The sequence below is a fragment of the Eriocheir sinensis genome, unplaced genomic scaffold (genome assembly GCF_024679095.1).
Source record: "Eriocheir sinensis breed Jianghai 21 unplaced genomic scaffold, ASM2467909v1 Scaffold1372, whole genome shotgun sequence".
NCBI lineage: Eukaryota > Metazoa > Arthropoda > Malacostraca > Decapoda > Varunidae > Eriocheir > Eriocheir sinensis.
Genome location: NW_026110709.1, coordinates 61,221 through 78,578, shown reverse-complemented (window position 1 = coordinate 78,578; position 17,358 = coordinate 61,221). Strand labels below are relative to the sequence as shown.

The 17,358-nt window shown below is 41.0% G+C and overlaps 1 long non-coding RNA gene across 1 annotated transcript; it reads left to right on the top strand.

Annotated features, from left to right (window-relative positions):
* Positions 1-8,741: 8,741 nt before the first annotated feature.
* On the top strand, positions 8,742-16,137 carry LOC126989907 (uncharacterized). Its single transcript, XR_007743849.1, has 3 exons — positions 8,742-9,498; positions 13,945-14,053; positions 15,514-16,137. It is a non-coding gene; the product is annotated as an uncharacterized LOC126989907 (long non-coding RNA).
* Positions 16,138-17,358: the final 1,221 nt, after the last annotated feature.

Genomic DNA, 17,358 nt, shown 5'->3' with positions numbered 1-17,358 from the left:
AGGTCTCCACGCACCCTTCGTCTCTCCAGAGACTGGATATCCAGTACAACTAGTCTTTCTTCATACGTCAGATGTTGCAGTCCTTTCACCAGTTTTGTAGCTCTACGCTGAATTCTTTCAAGGTGGGTTATGTCTTTACGATAGTAAGGTGCCCAGGCTTGTACACAGTATTCAAGATGCGGACGAACATAACACTTATACAGAATTTGAAAGCCGTCTTTTTCAATGCATACAAAGCTTCTTTTAAGAGAACGTAACACATTATTTGCCCTTTTTGCTGCTTCCAAACACTGCTTACTGGGTTTCAAGTCTCTACTGATCTGTACACCTAAATCCTTTTCCACCTCCACCTTTTCCAAACCATGTCTTGCACCACCAACACTCATGAAATAATCATGCTGGACATTATTACTTCCCATATGTAGAGTCTTACACTTTTCAATATTAAAGTCTAGAAGCCACTTAGTTGACCAGTCTTGTAAAGTGTCCATGTCAGTTTGTAAATCCTTAACATCTTGATCTGTTCTGAGTACATTCCAAACTTTAGTGTCGTCTGCAAACATCTTGACTTGACATTTCACTTCGCTAGGTATGTCATTCACAAATATTAAGAATAATGTTGGGCCCAACACTGAGCCTGAGGCACTCCACTATCAATTTTGCACCAGTCTGAATATTCACCATGGACTCCCACTCTCATTTCCCTACCCATCAGAAAGTCTTCAATCCACCGTATCAGCAAACCCTTTATCCCATATGCTTCCATTTTGTAGAGCAGACGCTTATGAGGTACCGTGTCAAATGCCTTTTTAAAATCTAAATACACTGCATCAATATCATGTCCCATATCCAAAGCTTCGGTCCAATTTTCCAGTGTTTCTAACAAATTTGTTAAACAACTCCTGCCTTGTCTAAACCCATGTTGTTGTGCACTCAATAAGTTTTCAGACATCAAATGCTTCATGATAACATCCCTAACAATCCCTTCCATGATCTTAGCCACAATACTTGTTAAGGCTACAGGCCTGTAGTTGCCAGGGCTCACTCTAGACCCTTTCTTAAAAATTGGTACCACCTGCGACCTCTTCCACTCATCTGGCAGCTTACTGTCGTATAAAGATTTGTTGAAAAGCATACACAGTGGCTTAGCTAGACCTGCAGCACATCCCTTCAACAATTTTGGATGAAACTTATCAGGACCAGGTGACTTGTCTTCCTTCAGTTTCTCAAGTCTGCTCTTCACATCCACCTCAGTAATGTTTACAGTATCAATTTTGGGGCCATCATACTGAAGGTCAAAATCTGGCAATGTGTTGTTTGCTTCTTTTACAAAAACGGACTTGAAAAATTTACAAAGAACCTCTGCTGCCTCCTTATCTGATGCCGTCATTGATCCACCTCCCTTATCAATTTGAGAAACTCCAACTTTAATCTTCTGTTTGTTTCTTACATATCCATAGAACTTTTTAGGGTTATCCTTAAATGACATGATCAGTTTCTTCTCATAGTCTAACTTAGCCTTTCTACACAAGTCTGTTGTTCTATTTCTCATATCAGTGTATTTTTCCCAATCAATAAGTCGTCTCGTTCTTTTATATACTCTGAACAGTTTATTTTTGTCTCTGCTAGCACGTTTTACCTCTTGTGTCACCCATCCGGGCATCTTCCTCTTCCTCGACCTCTTAACTAGTGGAATCCAAGTCTCGCATAATGTCCACACACATCTTGTAAACTTCCTCCACATTTCATTTATATCACAATCACCAAACAAGGTATCCCAGTTTATGCAGATTAGCCTCTCATTTAACTCCTTGTATTTCCCTTTCCAAAAATTTAGATCATCTCGGCTGTCTGTCCTTTCAGTAAAGTCTCGTCTTGTAACAACCTTCCACGTCAAGCCGATATGGTCACTTCTACCAAGGGGAGCCATTATATCCAATTCCTCAATGGAGTTCTCATCATCCGTAAATATCAGATCAAGCACATTTGATGTTCCACAAGCAGTGTCTCTAGTCCCAATATCTACATGTTGCACCAAAAGAAGGTCCTGTACTTTCACCATAAATTTGTAATCAAAGGTGTTTTCATTTCTGTCTGTGTAATAATTAATAAAATCCACGTTCGGTAAATTGAAATCACCCATAATCATTAATCTGGACAATCTGATGTTCTCAATTTCAGAAAACAGATCAATCAGAGCATCATTGTTCTCAGCACTACTACCAGGTGAGCGGTAACATACACCAACAAGCATATTGGTATGTTCATGGTGTCCTATGTCAACTGTACACCAAACTGAATCCTCAAAAGTTGAATCATTCATTCCGACACACGGTATAGCTCTTAATTCTTTATGTACCAGTAACAGTACTCCTCCACCTGTTCTGCCTCTCCTGTCCTTCCTGAATATATCATAATTGTTTGGACACAACAAAGCATCAGACACAGTCTCATTTCCCCAAGTTTCCGTAATCCCAACAATATGTGGCTGCAACTCAGCAGCTAAACGTTCAAACTCATCAAGCTTATTAATAATACTTTGTGCATTAGTATAATAACAAACAATGTGATTCTCATTAGTATTAACATATTTACACTTCCACTCCAACTGTCCCTGTCCGTCAAAAACTCTTATTTTCTCGCTGGAGCAGCTGAAGTCCAAGCTCTCTTTACTATTTTTCCTTTTCGTATCACCAGATCCTGCTCTCCCTGTTTGATCCTCTTCTTTAATTCTTCCCGAAGAGCTTGCTCTTTCTCCCTCTCCATTAGTGTGAGATCTGGCTTGACGTGGCAGTGTCTCCACTTGGTGTTTTCCAGGTTTTTTGCTAACCTTAAGAATTCATCTCCCTGCCTCCTCTCTTCCAAGATTACTTTCATTGGCCTTGGTTTGTCGTTAGGCTTACCAACTCTCACTACTTTATGATATGTACGTAGATTAAGCATAGTATTAAGTATTTATAAGTTATGCATTAATGTTAAGTTTTCTTTGTAAGCGCCCAGACAAAACTATGTAGTAACAAGGAATCCAAATCCCTTTATATAAGTTTTGATACCTTTATACTTTTGTATGTTTATATACTAGGATTGTATACCATATGTAAGTTTCAGCTACATATAGCCCCTAGAGGATTCCACACACACACACACACACACACACGAGGACACAAGGCGCTGAGATTCAGGGTGTAATGTAGAGCTTACTCAATAAATACTGTGTGCCTCCACGCCTATCCATCCCCCTCAAGACCGACACCACGGACACGTCGACGAGGATGGGATATAACCAGTTGTCACATATTACAGGTACGTTATAGTGCTGTCAAGAGTAATTAAGTGCTGGTAGACTACAAACACAACAAAACCTGGCGACGAGGATGGGATATAACCAGTTGTCACATATTACAGGTACGTTATAGTGCTGTCAAGAGTAATTAAGTACTGGTAGACTACAAACACAACAAAACCTGGCGACGAGTGGACGTCCCACTACGGACAGCCCTGGACGAGGACAAGCACGATGCCCTTGGACGTGGACCAGCCCCCAGCCTTCTCTTTGGTAGAGGACCCAGCATCAGTGGCTCCCCGATGGAAGAAGTGGAAGACACGGTTCCAGTTCTACCTGGATGCTACAGGAGTCACCAATGAAGGGCAAAGGCGTGCACTACTCTTGCATGTAGCAGGCCCGGAGGTGCAAGAAATATTCAGCACACTGCCAGCACCACTGACGACCTACAAGGAGGTACAAACAGCTCTAGAAAAACACTTCACCCCTAAGACCAACATAAGGTATGAACGTGTGTTGTTTAGACAGATAAAGCAAGACACACATGAAACAACAGATGCCTTTGTCACCAGACTCAGGAAGTTAGCAGAAACCTGTGAATTCCATGACACTGAGGATGCCATTTTAGACCAGCTGATTGAGAAATGTTCTACTAGTCAGTTAAGGAGAAAGGCACTACGGGAGACAGACTTAACTCTTGAAAAAATGTTACAGTTAGCTAGAGCAAAGGAAGCATCAGACAGACAAGCAAAAGTAATTGAAGGTAACAACCATGCTAGCCAGCCAGCTAAACCTGTAATAAGTCAGATAAAAAAGAACACAAAACCTAGAATTGATGGAAAGAACTCTGTTCCAGCCTCTCTTAAAAATAAACCTAGTCATCCAACACAACCACAACAAGGCAACAAACATACTGCAGGAAATAGTAAATGCTACAGGTGTGGTTACACAGGTCACACACCATGGCAGAAAGATAAATGTCCAGCTGCTTCCAAGGAATGTTCAGCCTGTAAAAAGTTAGGGCACTTTGCTAGTATGTGTAAGACTAAGAAAAGAATATATGCCACTGGAGAATCCACTGAGTCAAATATAAAGCAACCTAGTGAGTCTCACGATAGTAAGGGTGACACTGATTTACAATTTGCTTTCAGAATTAACTCGGTAGGAAATTCCCAAAAAAGGATTATGCTTAGCGTCACACTAAATGGCAAACCTGTGAACATGCAGCTGGACACGGCAGCAGATGTTACACTAGTGTCAGAGAATCTGGCTAAGTCTATTCCAAATGTGAGAATTACACCCACTAAAGTACCGCTTCAAGACTATAGTGGTAATAATATAAAAGTTGTTGGTTCTATGGATGTAAATGTTTGTTATGGACAGAAGGAATACAAAAATCTGCCAGTTGTAGTAGTGGAAGGAGAAGAAAGGAGTCTTCTTGGTTTAAATTGGCTTCAACACATTCCAGTGGATTGGTCAAAAATATGTACTGTAAAAACAAGGTTGCTGAAGGAAGATTTAACTCAAGTACTTGAACAGAGCAAAGAAGTATTCCAAGACGGGATAGGAACTGTAATAAATGCATGTGCTAGTCTACAGCTAAAACCTAATGCCAAACCAAAATTTCATCCCCCTAGACAGATTCCCTTGCCATTAAAACCATTGGTAGAGCAAGAGATTCAGAGACTTGTAGATAATGGATCTTGGGAGAAAGTCACTTACTCAGATTGGGGCACCCCCATTGTCCCTGTAGTGAAAAGTGATGGAGGCATTAGACTTTGTGGAGATTACAAGGTTACAGTCAACCCTCAGTTGCAGATAGCTCAACACCCTCTTCCTAAACCTGATAACATGTTTGCCGCTCTAGGAGGCTGCAAAGTATTTTCAAAAATTGCCTTAAGACAGGCCTTCCAACAGCTCCAAATGGATGAACCTTCCCAAGAAATATGTACTCTTAGCACACACCTAGGTTTGTACCGACCTAGGAGATTACCATACGGTGTAGCTAGCAGTCCAGCACTTTGGCAACAGACAATGGAGAAGTTGTTCATAGGCAAGCCTGGTACACTCTGTTTTGTCGATGACATTCTAGTAGCTGGGCAAAATGAAGCTCAACACTTGGAACGACTTCAAGTAGTCCTTGAAACTTTGCAGAAAACTGGATTGCGGATCCGCAAAGACAAATGTCAATTTGCTGTACCCTCGGTAGAGTACTTGGGATTTAGAGTGGACGGACACGGCATTCACAAAACTCCAGGGAAAATAAGAGCTATTAGAGATGCCAAAACACCAGAGAATGTTGATGAATTAAGATCATTTCTCGGGTTAATTACTTTTTACAACAGGTTCATTCCAAACTTAGCAACCATAGCTCACCCTCTATATAATCTTCTGAAACAAGACACAGAATGGAAATGGACAGAAGAATGCACCAGTGCAGTTAACCACATAAAGGGCGAGATAACTTCATCTAGATTTCTTACCCATTACCAACCAAATTTGCCTATAAAACTTGTATGTGATGCATCGTCTCATGGCTTAGGAGCAGTAATTGCCCATGTAATGCCGGACGAGTCAGAAAGACCTATTGCATTTGCTTCTCGTTCACTTAATCAAGCAGAGAAAAACTATTCACAGATTGAAAAGGAGGGATTAGCATTAGTGTATGGTGTAACTAAGTTTCACATGTACTTATATGGGAAAGCCAAATTTACCTTAGTCACAGACCACAAACTTCTTCTTGCAATACTGGGTGAAAAGGCAGGTTTACCAACCTTGGTAGCCGCCAGATTGCAAAGGTGGGCAGTCAAACTAGCAGCTTACTCTTATGAGATAGAGTATCGTTCTACCAAGAAAATGGGAAATGCGGATGCCTTATCACGTTTGCCAGTGGAAAGGGCTCCAGAGGAACATGATGGAAGTGTACTCATGGTAGAATGTCATAACTTACCTATAACAGCTAAAATGATAAGACATGCCACTAAATAAGATCCAGTGTTGTCACGTATCTTGCAGTCATTAGTTACTGGTTATAACACAGTACCAGAGCAGGCAGAATTTCAACCCTTTCTAAAGGTATGGTCAGAACTGTCAGAAGCACAAGGATGTATTCTAAGGGGAGCCAGAGTGGTTATCCCAGAAAGTTTAAGGAAAAAAGTCCTGAGTGAGGTCCATGCTGACCATCATGGTATTGTAAAATCAAAGGCGATCGCAAGGACATATGTGTGGTGGCCAGGAATAGACGTCATGATAGAGTCATGTGTAAAACAATGCCCAAACTGCTCAGCATTTCAAAATGATCCCAAGCCAGCACGCATGCATCCTTGGAAATACCCAAGACACCCTTGGCAAAGATTGCATTTGGACTTTGCAGGTCCTTTCCTTGGTCATTCATTTCTAGTAATTGTAGATGCCTACAGTAAATGGCCAGAGGTAATACCCATGAGTTCAACCACAGCACAAGCTACTATAAAAGCCTTAATGCCAGTCTTTGCCACCCACGGACTTCCAGTTCGCATTGTGACGGACAATGGTCCACAATTTTGTTCCAGTGAATTTTCAGAATTTCTAAAGGTCAATGGAATAGAACATACTAAGGCAGCACCTTACCATCCCGCCACCAATGGTGAAGCAGAACGCTTTGTGCAGACCTTCAAGCATAACATGAAATGTAGGAGTGCAACGTCTGCAGACATTATTGCTCATGTTAGCAAGTTCCTATTGTCCTATAGAACTTCTGAACATTCTGTTACCAGACAAACTCCTTCACAGCTATTGATGGGTAGAAGAGTCAGGAATAAATTGGACTTACTAAAACCAGACTTCTACATACAACAAAATAATCGCGAATGGCAACAAGTAGCCAAACATCAAACTGTGAATGAGTTCAAACCTTCTTCACCGGTAATGGTTCGTTCTTACAACACAGATGTGAAATGGGTCCCAGGCCAAGTTACTAAAGACCTAGGACAAAATTAATGCACTATGATGTCAACGTTGGTGGACGCGTATCGAAACGTCATGTCGACCAACTTAGACCTTACACGGCTACAGCTCAAGAAATAAAAGGAGACCAAATCGATGAAGAGCTATTGTCATTGGAGAGTAAAGAGATAGATGTACCTGATCATTCTAGTGACTCTAGTGATACTTCTACTCCTCCAGAAAATGTAAATAGGAGAGTTCTTCCAGCTCGGAGCACAAGAGGAGTTCCTCCAGAACGCTTAAATCTGTAAGGTTTCCTTTCTTTCTGACAGGGGGAAGGAAATGATATGTACGTAGATTAAGCATAGTATTAAGTATTTATAAGTTATGCATTAATGTTAAGTTTTCTTTGTAAGCGCCCAGACAAAACTATGTAGTAACAAGGAATCCAAATCCCTTTATATAAGTTTTGATACCTTTATACTTTTGTATGTTTATATACTAGGATTGTATACCATATGTAAGTTTCAGCTACATATAGCCCCTAGAGGATTCCACACACACACACACACACGAGGACACAAGGCGCTGAGATTCAGGGTGTAATGTAGAGCTTATTCAATAAATACTGTGTGCCTCCACGCCTATCCATCCCCCTCAAGACCGACACCACGGACACGTCGACGAGGATGGGATATAACCAGTTGTCACATATTACAGGTACGTTATAGTGCTGTCAAGAGTAATTAAGTGCTGGTAGGCTACAAACACAACACTTTATCTACTTTACACTCCTCAATTCCTAATGTTTGCCCTATACCATGCACAACTGCCATATCATGTTCAATTTTCTTTTGCACATTCGCTTCCTTGCTTTCCTCCACTCCAAAAATCATAATATTTCTTCTCCTCTTATCCCTCTCCAAAATTTCCTGTTGCATAATCTCCATTTTGTCATCAAGAACACAGTCCACTGCACCCTCAATGTTCTTTAATCCGTTAGTGTTGACTTTCACCCGTGTTTCCAGATCTTCAACCTTGTCATTTAAACTCTCAACTCTCTTGTCAGTTTCAGTTAACTTTGCATCCAGTTTGGCAATTGATACATATAGATTAGCTGCTCTCCTATTACATTTTCTGCAAAACCAATGAGTCATCTGAATCATCTTCCCTCAGGAAATTGTATTTCTTTTCACTTACTTTCTCACATTCAATATGGTGCCAGAACTGACAAACTTCACATATCAAAGCCTGATCATCCTCCAACACTTGTTTCCAGCAGGTACCACAGCTGTTCTCCTCTTTGTTTACATCCTTATGGCTTTCAGGGCAGCCATCTTGGGATCCTGCCACTGACTTCCTTTGTGCATCCTGCTTTATGCTACTTCTATTCCTTAACGCCATCATTCTTCACCAGACTGTACCCAGACACTTTATACTTACGGCCAGGCACTACTTTAAATCCCACCATAAACCCTCAAGGATATATTTGCAGCTATAGTTGGAGCAGCCACAGCACGTCCAGAAACCACAACGATCAACAACACGGTATGTATTTTGACTTTTGGGACATTTAAAGCCTTGTGGAGGTGTGTGAGACTGTTGTGGCGTGCTGATCGTTCTCTCCGCCCCTGGACACCACAAGCAGCCGCCGGAAACCCTGGACACACGGGGAAAGGTGACCAAGGTTGTGGCGGCCAGCTGAGGGAGTGGCAGACTTTTTCGTGTTTGTGTGTGTGCGTTTGTGTGTGTGTGGAGAAGTGTTATTGTGTGGGGTGGGTGAAGCGACGCGCCCCCCGGCGTAAGCCCCACTTGGTTGATTGATCGACTTACCCCATGCCAGGGACGCTGCTGCGGTGTGGGGGGCGGCGCCCCGCCTGTTACGGGGCCCAGGCATACTCACCTGTCTCGATACACACACACACACACACACACACACACAGCCTTGTTTCCATCTGTACAATATGATACTGTCATTGCCTTCAACATGTTGGTAAAACTCTAGACTTACACCCGCTGGCAGCCCTCAGCCCACACCAGCAGGCAGCCCACAGTGTCCTGGGGTAGTGTTGCGCTGACAGTGCAACAGGGCCTGAAACTATCAGCGGTGAATGGCAAGAGGGCAGCCAGCCAGCCTCCTCCTGCCAAACTAATAGCTACTTACCGTTCACCGGTGATGAGGTTTCAGGCCCTGCTGCTCCGCCGCTGGTGCAGCGCTCTACGAGGGCAGTCAACAATTACAGTGTTAGCCTCAAGAGTAATCTTGGATGCACTTTTTCTCAAACGTTGTAGTGAGTGAGAGTGTCTTAATTGTTTTCACGAATAATATTACAAATATCTATTGGTTCAGTTTTCGTGTCTGATATTTTTGTTATAGTATCACAATTAAATATCCAACGAGCTTGATTGCACCCGGGAAAGTACATTTTATACGGCACCATTTAGGACACAAACAACATCCAATCCATATTGATGCATTGCCTGTAAAGTCTTCACAGATGTAACACCAATCTCTCACAGCGGTTTGCTTTGGCGTTTGTGGCGAGCGGACGTGTTCTCGTGGCTTCTGGATTTGTAGCTTTACTCTGATTTATGTTTCCTAGTATATTGCAAGTATCACAAGTATTCAGCCAAGGAGCTAGTGCTGAGTGGAAACAAGGGAGGCTTGTGGGGGAAAAAGCAGGATATTGCTTCAACTGGTACTGACACAGTATCTCTGCTGCTGGATGTAAGATGGCTGTCGCCGCAAACGTAAACAAGGACCAAGGAATTGTCAGTGGAACTGATGGAGGTGGGACTAGTATTTGTTTCAGGTGTAATAAGAAAGTCAAGGGTGGTGATAAGGCACTGGAGTGTGAACTCTGTGATACATGGTTTCACACTAAGTGTGAAGACATCCCTGATGCTGTGTATAATTTTATGGTTGAGAAAGAAGCAGGAGAGCAGCTTCACTGGATCTGCAGCTTCTGCAAGAGAGGTTATGATAAATTATTCAAGCAGGTAAAAAAACTGGAGAAGCAACAAGTGGACTTAGTGAAGAAGCAAGATGCTACGAGTGAGGAATTATCAACTGTGAAAGTGACCATGGGGCAGGAAATTGAGGCTGTGCGGGAGTGTTTACAGGAGGAAATTAAAACAAAAAAACAGCTCGAGGACAGAGTAAGCTCAGTAGAGGCTAAACTCATGTCATCACAACTAAGCAATAATATAAATGATGGTGAGATCAGAGGAACCCAAGGAAGTGCCAATAAATTAACAAAGGACATTCAAGGGATTTACTTGGACGAGGCAATGGTAGAAAGAAATGATAGGAAAAGCAGAGAAAATAACATCATAATATTTGGAAAGGAGGAATGTGATTCAAAAGTTCAGAGCGAGAGGGAGGGATCTGATTTAAATTTTGTACATGGTGTCCTGCATACGTGTGTGGCTGGTCATAAGGATGAAAATGTATTTTATGTTCGAAGGCTGGGGAAGTTTGAAGAACAGAAGTAAAAGAGACCACTGCTAGTAGTCCTCAAAGAGAATAACATAAAAGCAAGCCTATTCAGAAACATTAGAAAGCTGCAGGGAACTGAGGAATACTCAGGGATCAATGTTGCCAACGACTTGACAAAGAGGCAGAGGGAAAAGGAGAATGAATTAAGACTGGAAGCAAAAAACTTGACCGAGCAGGGGAAAGGCAACTTCAAAGTTGGTATAAAATTAAGTAAAGGAAATAACAGTAAAGACATACGAGCAATGACGTGTTGGTATACAAATGCTGATGTCTTGAGCACCAAGTTAATCGAGTAAAGATTTAGATTAAGGCATTGTATAAGCAAGCCACTTCTGTTATTTATATGTGAGGTTAATCCAAAAAATTTAAGATATCCCTTGACAGCTGAAGAAATGTCAATATCTGGATATAAGTTATATTTAAAGAGAGAGAATAGAGGAATAGCAATATATGTACATGAGAGTATATCACGATGGCAAGTGGAGATGAACACAGAATTTGAAGAGGCTTTATGGATACGCATGAGAGTTAACAAGAACGAGGAAGCACTGATGGGGTGTTTATACAGAAGCCCACACAGCAGTAAGGAAAATAACGATAAACTTAGACGGTTATTGGTGGAAGTGAATTCTGGTAGGGATACACACGTTTTTATGGTTGGTGATTTCAACTATCCCAAAATTGATTGGGAAAATTGGACCACAGAGGGAGGGAGCACAGAAACAGAGGAATATAAATTTATAGAAGCAGTGAGGAACTCTTACATGTACCAACATGTATCACAGGCCACCAGAGGAAGAGGCATGGTTTCGACAAGTTTACTTGACTTAATTATGACCAGAGAGGAAGGTATAATATCAAATATTGAATATGAGTCCCCCCTTGGTAAAAGTGATCACTGTGTACTTATAATAGATCTTAAATTTTTCAACAGTGTACCCCAGCACTCATATGAGAAGTTTTATTATGATAAAGGGGACTATGAAGCTATGCGTACATTTTTAGGGAGTATCGAATGGGAAGAAGGATTCAAACACTGCAAAGATAATGTAGAGGAACAGTTGAAGATGATCACAGAAAATTTGCAGTTAGCAAAACAAAAATTTATCCCCAGTAAGATCATTGATACTGCAGGACAACGACAATATAATACACCACTTGACATGAAGACACGACAAGCAGTGAGGAAGAAACATAGAACATGGCAAGGGTATATTGAGACCATGGATCAACAGAAATATAAAGAATATGCCAGGGCAAGAAATAAGGCAAAGTCTATGACGAGGAAACTGCAGAGGGCAGCGGAAAGGGAAATTTCATTAAGTGTAAGGGAGAACCCAAAAAACTTTTGGAAATATGTGAAAAGTAAAGTGAAGGTAAAAGAGGGTGTAGCTAATCTATACATATCAGAGTCAGGGGACAGAGAAGAATTGACAAGAACAGATGGTGAGAAAGCACAGGTACTAGCTGATTTCTTTAGTAGTGTATTTATAGAGGAGCTTGATTCAGTTCCACCACCCATCGCAACCAGAAATTATGGAAGTAGACTTGAGATGGTTGAGATAACTGCTCATGAAATTAAGGAGAAACTGAAAAATCTCAAAGTGGATAAATCTCCTGGACCAGATGAAATACAACCGAGGATATTAAAGGAACTTAGTTCTGAGCTTGCAGAGCCCCTGAAAAGCTTATATAATACATCACTTCGAACGGGAAAGGTACCAGAAATATGGAGACAGGCTACAATATCGGCTATATTTAAGAAAGGCTGTAAGAAAACGCCAAGCAACTATAGACCGGTAAGCTTAACATGTATATTATCTAAAGTAATGGAGTCTATAGTGAGAGATAAAATGGTTCATCATATGTCAGCAAACAATTTGTTTAGCCAGAGTCAGTTTGGCTTTATCAGTGGGAGGTCAATTACACTACAGTTATTAAAGGTAATGGATACATGGACTGAAATACTGGAAGGTGGAGGAGAACTTGATGTAGTGTATCTAGATATAAAAGGCATTTGACACTGTCACACAACTGATTGATGATGAAGTTAAAAGCCTATGGAATGGGAGACCAACTTGTATACTGGATTAAAGCCTTACTAAACAGAAGAAAACAGAAAGTGGTTGTTAGAGGTTCCTCGTCAGAGTGGAAGGATGTTGTCAGTGGAGTGCCTCAGGGAAGTGTTATTGGACCATTACTGTTTGTGATATATATTAATGACTTGCCAGATAATATTGAGTCATCGGTATACATGTTTGCTGACGACACTAAATGTTTTAAGGAAATTGGAAGTTCTGGGGACCAAGGATCACTCAGAGGATTTGGACAGGCTACAAAGTTGGTCAGTGGATTGGTTATTGGAGTTCCATACAGCGAAGTGCAAGGTTATGACAGTGACAAGGCAAAGGAATCAACAAGTATAAAGAGAATATTTTATGCAGAAGGAAGACCAACCTGTAAGTCTTGAACGAGTGGATAGTGAAAAGGATCTTGGAATAATAGTAGACCAGCATCTTACATTTGAACAACATATTAATGACAAAATAAATAAAGCCAATAGAACAATGGGACTCATCAGAAGGTCATTTGTGGATTTAAATAAAGAAAATTTTATTAGATTGTATAAAGCACTGGTGAGACCACAGCTGGAATTTGGAAATGTGATATGGAGTCCGAGTAGAAAGAAGGACATCACTTCCCTGGAAAATGTGCAAAGGCGATCAACGAGAATGGTAAATGGACTTAGACACCTATCGTACCAAGAAAGGTTAAAGGAACTTAGTTTGCCAACATTGGTGTATAGGAGGTTAAGGGGTGAAATGATAGAGACCTATAAGATTGCAAGGGGGAAATATGACACCAGAGTGGCTCCAGTGCTTGACTATAATGTACGTGAAGAATTACTGACAAGAGGACACCAATACAAATTGAATAAAAAGAGGTGCAACACAAGGATCCGTCAAAACAGTTACATGAATAGGATAGTAAATGTATGGAATAGTCTTCCCTCCTCTGTAGTAGAGGCCCCAAGTATTTATACATTTGAAAAGAGACTTGACCGCCACTGGCAGCATCAAGAAGTGTTTTTTAACTATGAAGCAAAGTTGTCTGTTTCGCCACAGAAGTCCATACCATAGTTTTTTTTGAGCTGTTACTGAAGATCTGGATATAGAGGCCCTTGGGCCTGCGTCCAGCACTCACCTAAGTATACCTAAGTAAGTAATCTTGTGTCCAGCAGCCATCATCAGCACTGCCAATCCCGCACGGAGCCCGATCAGCACACACCTTGTCACTGTCACGGCCCGCCTCTGCTGACAAGGACATAGGGGACTGTTTACGAGAGGGTAGCCTACTAACTTGGAGATGTTAACTGCTTATTCATGGACAAAATATGATGCTGTTTAATATGGACATGGTATTTTTTTACGGAAATCACTAAATTAATGACTTTTCAATGCCTGTTATGCACTTGCCACTGGGGCGCCCCATTACCACAGGCCCGGGTAGTGACCCCCCCCGCCCCGTCCCGCACTGCATGTTAATGCCAGCAGCCTCGCCAAGTGTGCTGTGCAACTATACAGACAAAGAGTACACAGCATACACCATAAAAAAAATATATTCCTACATTTTTTAGGTTCACAGCTATTATAAGTATTTTTTAAATTTCTGCCGCTTATAATGGACTTTCAAAATCAACGGACTAAGTTACTCACCTTTAGTCCTTTATGTCCACGGTTTACTGTACTTGATACAAAATAATATACAGTTAAATTTCAGTATAATTATAATTCAAATATAATTTCATTATGTTATTTACATGTGGTGATGAATAATTTTCGTTGAGAACCATAAGTGTGACAACAACACATATACAACACCCAGGTGTAAACTAATCCACTGGTGCTGGGGAGACTGTGGCCAAACATGTGTATTTGATGGGCCACTAATGCTAATTTTTTTTTTTTTTTTTAAATCAAGTCACCAAGAGTCTGTTAACTTTTCTTTTGTTAAATCTGCAAAAACATAATTTCCAATGAATAGTAAAACTAACATATACAAAGTTTTAAGTTTTATTTTCATAGAATAAATCAATAGACTAATTATAATGTGTGTGTGTGTGTGTGTGTGTGTGTGTGTGTGTGTGTGTGTGTGTGTGTGTGTGTGTGTGTGTGAAATATACAGTTGAAAGTACTGAAAGTAGAGGAGAGGAAATGGAAATCAGCGATTAGCGGACTTACAGTTTTGGCACCCGCTAACACTAATCCACTAAATTTTTTAATCTGCTAACATTTTTTTAGCTCACTAATTAGTGGATTAGCGATTAGCGGACCTTCTTAGCAGAATGCCCACCTCTGGTTGTGTTGCCTGTAACATTTAATTAACAATAATTTCAAGGCTTGAAATATAATTGTTGGCATGTCCAGAACCTTGGCCTCCTCCTAGTAGCTGGCCTGTCTGCTGACCCAGCAGCTGGTACAAGGGCGCCAATCAAGGAGTCGCTGTGGTCCATGTGGTCCAGGCTTTAGTTGTCAATAAGAGCCGTGACGGAGCCAAGCTCTCCGGCTGCCATTTCTGTCAAGCCATTTTGCCGTCATTAACATTTACAGCCACCATCAAAACGGGATAGTGGGAACCCGGCCTTAGTCAAGTCAGGTTGGGTTAAGATTGTTTGGTTAGATTAAATTGTTGACAGGTTGGGATAGGCTGGATTGAATTGGTAGCAATATGATAGGCTTCAGGAATAGTTAGGTTAGTTAGTTACATCAAATCAGGATTTTTGTTCCCCTCCCCCCTCTCTAATCAGCCAGTTAATCATTGGGGTGCATACGCTGGGGGTGCGTCGCCTTGCCCACCCCAGGGCTTCTTCCCCCTGCAAGCCCCCTTCCTCCCCACCCCAAGCACCTCACGGCATGGAGTCTGTGGGCACCCCCTTCCTTTCCCCTTCTGAAAATAAGTGATTTCTGCGAAACAAATATTACAGATTTTATTTTAATGTCTATTATATTCTATTTCATTGACATGTTGTAGTCTACTTGTTTTGTGAGGCTCAAGGGCTTCATTTTCATCTCTGTATTGTGAGTTTGGGACAAATCAAAACTCACCATAAGTTTGAACCTCACAACATACATGGTGAAAAGTAATCCCTTGACCCTCACATAACAAACAGAACAGGATGTATGCATAAAATATTATGAAGAGATGGAGAACTAATGAAAGCTCTGACCTCACACTACACAGAAAAGTAAACCCTTGACAAGCCTCACAGAATATATACAGACTAGAATAAGTCAATAAGATGGAGTATATATAACAGAAATATCAAAGTCTGACCTCACACTATGATGCAGACAAGGTGAAGAATAAGCTGTTCAACATTGCACAATAAATAAAATGGAATAATCTGAACGGAAATAAAATACAACAGCTCAAAAAAAGAATGGAAATGAACTATTCTAACCTGACCTAGCATCACCTGACCTGGCCTGACCTCCCCAACTGTCAAAATGGATTCCAGTTTAGTTTTTTTTTCCTTTGATGGAAGGATTGAACTTTATTTTGTATTGTTTCTTTTCCTTGTTTTATTGCGTCGTGTAGTTTTCTTTTGTTATTATGTTGTTGATGGTGTGCAGTCACTCACCTCTTGCTATTTTTCCATTTCCTCAACTTGTAACATGTGCACAAAGGGAAGCTGTTTATATTTTTCTACCCCTTCTTCTCTCTCCATGGTTGTGCTAAGTTAACTTCGCTATACAAATGACAGTCATAACACAAGATAAATAAACCTTATAATATTTGTCAAACTCCAGCATATCACTTCAGTAGGGTAAGGTGAAGAAGTACTATGATACACTCTAGCACTTAATAACCTCTCACTGTATTAATTAAACCTTGCTATATAAATGTCAAACTCTAATCATACACCACATTATAAAGAATCCTTATAATACTTAGCAAACTCAACACTAGGGTAAGGTGATGTATTCTTCGGTGCTAAATCTCCCACAGATATACTAATTGGACTTTGCCACACAGATGCTGGACTTTGTGGACCCTGGCGACCATGGGGAGGTGTCCGTGGGCGCTGGGCAAGGCCGAGGGCGAGGAGTACAGCACACTGGATGAGGGGGACCATGGTAAGGGGTGGAGTGCTTGCTTCAATTCTCTGTTCAGTTATTTTCTTTTCCTTAGGCCAAAAGTTCAGGCTACCAAAAAGGATAATGTTATTCAAAATTTGTCCTAAAAAAAGATATAATTGCTGAAGTGCCATGCTCTTACTGATGAACATGAATTAGCATAGAAACACACACACACACACACACACACACACACACACACACAAAGAAATATAGAGGTTTGGAACAGACTAAGTGAAAAAATAGTATCGGCGAAGAGTGTGCAGAGCTTTAAGGAAAAGCTGGATAATTATAGATACGGAGATGGGACCACACCAGCGTAAGCCCAGGCCTGTAAAATTTCAACTAGGTAAATACACACACACACACACACACACACACACACACACACGCACACACACACACATGCAGACTCATCATGCTGATAGCCTAGTGGAAAAAGCTCTGCTGCGTGGATCTTAAATGCCACTCTAAGCGGGAAAAATGAGAAAAAATCATCACTCACACAAACCATT